Source organism: Ornithorhynchus anatinus, chromosome 3, assembly GCF_004115215.2.
Source record: "Ornithorhynchus anatinus isolate Pmale09 chromosome 3, mOrnAna1.pri.v4, whole genome shotgun sequence".
NCBI lineage: Eukaryota > Metazoa > Chordata > Mammalia > Monotremata > Ornithorhynchidae > Ornithorhynchus > Ornithorhynchus anatinus.
Window position 1 is genome coordinate 45,615,101 of NC_041730.1, and position 7,651 is coordinate 45,622,751.

At 44.8% G+C, this 7,651-nt stretch overlaps 1 protein-coding gene across 6 annotated transcripts in view; it reads right to left on the reverse strand.

Moving 5' to 3' along the window:
* TEAD1 (TEA domain transcription factor 1) overlaps positions 1-6,374 on the reverse strand; it is a 247,873-nt gene extending 241,499 nt beyond the window's left edge. For 4 of the 6 annotated variants that reach the window (XM_029060547.2, XM_029060546.2, XM_029060548.2 and 1 more), the window contains exons 1-2: positions 6,269-6,373; positions 5,474-5,596 (exon numbers count right to left, since the gene is read on the reverse strand). The gene's annotated coding sequence lies outside the window, so the exon portion shown is untranslated. Of the gene's footprint in view, positions 1-5,473; positions 5,597-6,268 lie in introns of all 6 variants that reach the window. The other 2 variants (XM_029060544.2, XM_029060543.2) reach the window with 1 other exon arrangement.
* Positions 6,375-7,651: the final 1,277 nt, after the last annotated feature.

Consider the following 7,651-nt stretch of genomic DNA (forward strand, 5'->3'; position numbering starts at 1 on the left):
GCTACAGACTTCACCCGCAAGGACCATTTGACAAACTGTCAGCAGCATTTTTTTTTTTTAAGACCTTATTCTCCTCTTCTCATTTTCTTTTTTTACCCACATCCACCCCTCCTTCACTCCCCACTCCCTCATGCTCTCTTTCTCTCTCTTTTCCTATAGATACAGGTGAACAAAGAAGAAACCAGATGTCAACTTTAGAAATGGAGCTGTGTGGTGGGGAGACATTTAGCAGAAGCGGGCATACTGCTACAGCTAGAATGCAGACAATGAGATTTCTAAAAACACTCAGGCCTAGGGGAGTGGCTATTTAAAACACTTGGCTTCTTTTATTTCACCACCATGGAAGTGAATTCTGCTCTTCGGTGCCAGAGCCAATGAAGTCATTTTGTTTCTGTGGAGATTTCTTTACATTTCAGCAATGCCGCGTGTAGGGGAGTAGGCTCGGAGAACATTTTAAAGTTGTCCCTTCCTCCTATTTAAAACTTGATCCAACCCGAAATTTAATGTTTTGAATCCTTCAGAAAAAAAGAAATAATAATTTTTTTTTGAGAGAATTCCAAGTTGGAACGACATGGGGGAAAAAGAAGCAACTGTTACCAAGGGCATTTCTAAAGGCAAAACAAAGAATTGGAATTATTACTCAGTCGTGCCATAAAGGCCAAATGTGAATAACGACAGTTAGGGAAGATCTGCAGTAGGTAATAGGGTAAGTTGGTATGAGCAAGGGAGTATTATCTAGGTTTATCAGGAAGGTGGGAGGGATGTTTTAAGATTTTGTACCCCCCTGCCTCAAAAAAAAAAAAAACCCAAAAACAAAACAAAAACTTGAAATGTACACAGCTTTTCCATCGACTCCACAAATTTACCCCCTTGGTCATGACACGCTTGTGCCTTTATTTAGATCACCATTTCAGGTTTGGCAACAAAACGAGAGTGCTAATTTTCAATGCAGTTCACCAGCCTAGGGGCACTTAAATTTTGAAAAATGTGTTAGGCTGCATGTTTTCGAGGCTGAGAAGCCTGAACGAAGCAAGCAGACATCTATCTCTTCTAATAACCGACCTGACTCGTCCCAAAGAGGTGTGGTCTTTTTTCCCCCATTTCCCCACGCCTAAGGGGACGAGCATTCACGTGACCTTTTCAAATTTTTGTTGAACATCCACAGTTGGAAATTAAAAAAAAAAAATCCCCTTTCATGTTAAATTGAGATTTGCACTTGAACCCATTCCAACAGTCAGAGCTGTACTGAATTATGATAATTAGAAAGCTGTGCCTATAAAAGAAAAGCAACAAAGTTGATGCATTTTTAAAAGTTCATGCCAGAGAATATAAGTTCAATATGTTCTCACATAATTAACATTTCCCACCATTAGAAATAGTTTTCAGTTTATATATCTGTAAAAACAACAGCATTCATCATTGTTTTACATTCTCAATCGATAGCGTTCTAATCACTTTACACGTAGTCTAAACTTCATCAAATACCTAAAGGCATCCAACTTCCAGTTTGAGAGTTCTGATCTTAATTGGCTAATGACTTAAACTGGCATTTATTATTTTTATTTTTACTCATTTACTGCTACAGGGGGCAGGCCTTCAAACTAAAACATCTAATGAAGATCTAATAAGACACCGAAATCTAAGGTCATTTGGACCTGTAAAACAGGATGCAGAAGTGGTAAGTCACGTTAGTCCAGTAAACAAAGAAGAAAAGACAAAGAGTATGAAGTTGGCGACCATCCCTTCCATTAGACAAACTCGAAATTAAAAAAAAATAAAAGCCACCAAAAAGCAAATCAGACTTCCGCTGATCCCATATTCCTTATTGAGCCGCGAGAAGTAGCAGTGTACTGGCAATCGTGAGACAAATTTCCTTCCACACTTACAACAAAAATTCCAAGAATGGTAATGAAGATGATATCAGAGACAATCTAGCCAAAATAAGAGACAAAAGTACAACTTAAACGGATGGGGCCATCCGAGACGCACTCAAACTGTAAACCAGTTTTGTCGAAGCAAATCAGTTTGACTTTAAAACCACACATTTCTAATACTTCCTTTCCTGTTAACCCTAAAAAAACAAGGCAGTTGGAGAATTAACTCAGCCAACCTGTGAATTTCAACCCAGTTAAGATGCAGTACAAAGGTCGCCAGCAAAACCTAAATGATTTTCACCAGAGGCCTCATTAAGGTTACGCTCTGAAAAAATGTAACCGATATAAAATGAAGCATTTCAAGAAAAAAAGAAAAAAAAAGATTCACTCACTTGCAGAGGCAACGCTCTCTGTCACCCATTTGATATTTACAGGCTCACCAGATCCAGAATATCTCCTGAATTGGACAATTATTGAAAAATCTCTAAGTTGAAAACTGAATGACCAAGATGGACTCAAATCACTTTTGACTATTTCCTCTGAGGAAGCTATGGAGTAAGATATGAAATTGGTGCCATTCCAAGTCAGGTACAAGCTATCTTTTTAAAACTGTGCAGGGCTTGCAAAACTGAGCCAAAGCTATGTCATTCATTCCTCAACTTTCAGTAAATCTATTTGCTTCTTCATACTTTATTGTGGGGGCTAAAGTTGGTTAAGGCAGAAGAAACTTAAAATATTCCTTCTTTGTTTTTAAGTGATGTAACATTATTACTAGTTGCATATTTCCAACAGGCAAACAAAACCCAATTTCACCAAAAAGCTGTTTCCCAAGTTTATAAATAAAAAGGCAAGACTCCTGCACAGCTGTAATTTGACTTTCTGTCGAAATAAAAAGGGCCCTTGCTTAATCTGAATCTAACAAAGTTGTATAACTAAATTATAATACAAGTGCTGGACACAGGTCATCATCAGTAATTTTTCTTTCATCGTTTCACTACCCAACCTCTAGGGCCCAGTGCTTTAAATAGTAATCACAAAAAAAAATACATAGTACCTTAAAATCCTGACCTCTCTCTCTATATATACCATGTAGAGGTAACACTAAAAAAGATAGACTAAATTGACTATGCAATTATTTGTGCCAACGTTCAAAACACAGGACTAATTGCCCTTGCGAAAGATTCTAGGAAAAGACGATGAAGACACTCAAAAACTAACGTGTGGGATCTGTTTCCTTAATGCAGACCTTGCACTGTCTAAAATAAAAAAAAGTTGGCTTAATTCAAGACCCCCGCAACCAACACCACACAAAAACATCAGAGTGACCAAAACCTGAGCAAAGCATTTGTAATTTTGTACTTGTGTGGCCTCCAAAACGATTCAACTAAATTGACATCTTGACTGTTGTGGGTTTAAACTGCAATTGTGCTCTACTTTCAATATTTTACTCCTAATCTTTTTATTCATGACTGATTCCATTTGTCCCCCCACCATGGCAGCCAAGTCAAGAAGAAATTTTTTTTTATAGTTACCTTTACAAGAGAAAGTTTGAATTTTTTTTCTCCTGATTGGGCTTGCCTTTTTTCAATCCAGGAAAGTAGAAGGGGCTGAACACCCTCCCCCCTTCCCTAAAACCAGCCCATCACCCTTTCTGTAAAAGGCAAGATTTACAACGAAAATCCACCCCTGCTCCAAATTGTCTAAGTGTATTTTACACACACACATAATCTCGCAGTTAAGAAATTCACTTAGAGCCCTGTTCACAGTTCTGCTGTTCTCTCCCACTCTTAATTAAACGTATTAAAGCAGATCCTCCTTTGACTACCGGTTCAATGGGGGGCTCGAAAAATAAAATAAAATCAAATCTTTCTCTAACACGCCTGACTGTGAACTCTTCAATCTTACTTTGGGGATCGAGCTTCGTATACAACAGAGGAGAGAAGAGGTACATTTTCTCTACTTATTTTCCAGACAAGGACTCTACCGGTTTCTTTTCCATATTTATTAGGAAAAAAAAAGATAATCAAGTGTTCAAAGCAAATGATTGTTGACGATATATTCCCAGCGTGTATCATAATATTGTTTTACACTGACACTTTATGCCTACAGCAAACAAAACCAGAGCAACCCCTAACCCAAATAATATTTGCTCATCAACTCATTTGATCTTAGCACCAAATATAAATTAATTGCCACCTCCGTTTTAAAATTAAAAGCATAGGCTTCAATAACGACAAAATGTAGAATAATTGAAAATCAGACAGGAATCACAGATTAGGCAACGTTAAACCTCTCCCCCCACCCCCACCCCCACCCAAATACTGATATCAATTCAAAAATCTCTCTCCTTGCAAAATCCCACTTAATCCATTTTTAGTCTATGGGTCGTTTGGGGTTTTTTTGGTTTGGGGGTGGTTTTTTTTTTTTTTGGTTAGACTTAGCATTTCCTAACCAAAAAGTTGATTTTAAGTGTGGCCCATCCATCATTTTCAGGAGTTTTGGTGGCCCAACCAGCCCAATGGCCTTAGGAAGGTCGGTCCCAAACCACTGCAGAAATGACAATTGGACAGCCACCCGGAAAGCACAGGCTCGCCGACAGGTATTTTAAATTTGAGGAATTACACAAGAATTTCTGCAACGCGGGATAGGAGTCAGTGTTTCACTGTAACGAGAGCCTCCACGTGGGCACGTTAAATTGCATATGATGCACCCCATGTGCTGCACTTGAACGAACATATATGTTATTCCATCCACACCTAGAGTGATGGATTTATTTAGCCAGGGGTAAACGTGGTAAAACTACACAATGCAGCGGATCTGAACCATAACTTTGGCTTTTCAGGTACAACCACCTACAACAAGCAGCCCCAAGTTCAAAAAACAGTCAGAGAGAGAGAATTTAAAAAAAAAAGACATACGTGTGGTTAATCTCCCCACGTTTCTGTTCCTCTAACCATAAGGCTGGATTAACAACGGTAGTATTGTGAATTTAATTAAAAAAACAAAATACACGAAATGGGATCCACTCCCTGGCTTTTACTGTTCTAAATCCTGTTGGTGCCGCTTCAACTAATTATTATGGGGGGGGGGGTGCTTAAAAAGTAAATAAAGGCATAGCCATTTTCCACTCCCACAATTTAGGACCTTAACTGGTCTCTGAGTTTCCCGGACTGTACCGAGGTCGATTTTCATTTTTTGCAAATCAAAGGCAGGCACTTGCTCCTAATAAGTTAACAAGTCTCCTGAGAAACGCTGGTGTCTGGCAATTCATTGTTTCATAAATATTTTCATACCATTCAACCTAAACCAGATCTCAAAAAAAGGTCGGGGTGGAGAAAGGTGGATGTTGCGGGGAATTTTCTTTATTTTATTTTTTTTTTTAACAGTTCAGGTCCAATTGCTTTCTCCTGGTGGGAAAATGGTTTTTTTCCAAAAAAGGGAAAAGTAACTTTTCCTTTTCAAGTGCAGTTCCGTAGAAACAAATAGGAACAAAGGCGGCAGCTGCCGCTTATTGGGGTTTTGAATTTTTTTTTTTTAGGTGCCTTGGCCTTCCCCCCCTCCCCCCCCCAAAAGAAACAAAGAACCCCTGGATTTCCTACCGAAGGGAAGTTTTCCAGGGAGACTCTCGTTGGGACTGCGACTTAGTCTTTTTTGGATACAATGTTTCTGCTGACTCCCGAAAATTTTCCACTTGAATGTGCAACCCAGCAGCAGCAGCAGCTCTAGGAGAAAAGCAGCGAGAGAGAACATTCCTCCTTTCATCTTTGAGCGGCAAAATAAAAAAAGGCAAAAGGGACCTTGAGAGACTCCCCCAAAGGCCCCCCATTTGGACCCAGGCGTCTCCTACAGCCCCCCCAGGCCGGAGGGGGTTGGACTTTAATTGCATTTTGATTTTTTTTTTGCTTTTTTTTAAAAAAAAAAAATTTTCCTCCCCCTGCGGCTCCCTTGCCTAACTTCTTCCCCAAAGAGGTGGAAAATGTCAAAGGGTGCGTGCCCGGGTGTGCACGGTGCAGGCCTCTGCGTGTGTGTGCATGCGTGTGCATGGAAGGGGGGGTGGAAAAAAGGACCGACACACGCACTGAAACGCTGAGTCGGGCAACTAAGTGCAACTGCAGCCTGTTGCAGAGCTCCCAGCTGGAGGGGGGGGGGGGGAGACCACAAAAAAAGCTGCATTTCGACAAGCTGCCCTGTTTGCCCACCTCCCCGGGGTCACCTGCAAGAAAGGGGGGGGACCCCAGCCATCCGCCCGCCCCCCACAAAGCGGAGAGGGAGGGGAAAGAGGGGGGGGGCTTCCTCCTGCAAGGAGCTGCACGCGCCCATCTGTCCCTCCCGAGCGCTCAGTACAGTGCTCTGCACCCCGGGAGCGCTGCATACGTACTGCTCAATGAACTTACCTCCCGCGCCACCTGGGCCAAGGCCGCCAGCTTCTTGCAAAGGAAGGGCAAACTTCTCGCTGAGCGTGTGTGTGAGGGTGCGTGTCCCCACCCCCCCCCCTTGCACCTCTCTGCCCCCCTCCCCCCCCCCCAACCCCCAGCCCCGGAGCCCACCGTGCACCCCTCCCCCCCCCCCCACCGGGGGGCTGGGCTGCCCCCTCGTTTTGGGCGGGATTTAATGAAGTCTTTGGAAAAGTGTTTGGATGGGGTCCCACCACGAGCCGGCGGCGGGAGCTGGGGCCGGGGCTCGGGCGGCGCGAGCGATGCGAAGAATGCGCGGAATGAGAGCAGGAATGAAATGAACGCCAGGACCGAAGGCGCTTCGGAGGGGGGTGGGGCCTCGCTGACGTCATGCGGCCCGGGGACCGGGCGGGGCCTGCCGCCGGCGCTGACGTCATAGGGAAGTCCAAGGCAGGGGGGGCGAGAGGGGGGCGGGAGTTCGGCTCGACTTCGGGCCAGCTTCGGGCCGCGCTGCTCGGCGAGAAGTGCGGGTTCGTCGGGCTCAGCTTCGGGTCTCGCTCGTCGGCGAGAAGAGCGGGCTCGTCGGGCCAACTTCGGCCCAGCTTCGGGCCTCGCTCCTCGGCGAGAAGAGCGGGCTCGTCGGGCCCAACTTCGGCTCGACTTCGGCCCAGCTTCGGGCCTCGCTCCTCGGCGAGAAGAACGGGCTCGTCGGGCCCGGCTTCGGCCCGGCTTCGGCCCGGCTTCGGGCCAACTTCGGCCCGACTTCGGGCCAACTTCGGCCCGACTTCGGCCCAGCTTCGGCCCAGCTTCGGGCCTCGCTCACTCGACGAGAAGAGCGGGCTCGTCGGGCCCAAGTTCGGCCCAACTTCGGCCCGGCTTCGGCCCAACTTCGGCCCAACTTCGTGTTTCGCTCCTCGACGAACAGAGCGGGCTCCTCGTGCAGAGGGAACGTCACCTTAATAACAATCACGTTGGTATTTGTTAAGCGCTTACTATGTGCACAGCACTGTGCTAAGCGCTGGGGGAGATCCAGGGTCATCAGGTTGACCCAAGTGAGGCTCACAGTTAATCCCCATTTTAATAATAATAATGTTGGTATTTGTTAAGCGCTTACTATGTGCACAGCACTGTGCTAAGCGCTGGGGGAGATCCAGGGTCATCAGGTTGACCCAAGTGAGGCTCACAGTTAATCCCCATTTTAATAATAATAATGTTGGTATTTGTTAAGCGCTTACTATGTGCACAGCACTGTTCTAAGCGCTGGGGGAGATCCAGGGTCATCAGGTTGTCCCACTTGAGGCTCACAGTTAATCCCCATTTTGCAGATGAGGTCACTGAGGCCCAGAGAAGTGAAGTGACCTGCCCACAGTCACCCAGCTGACA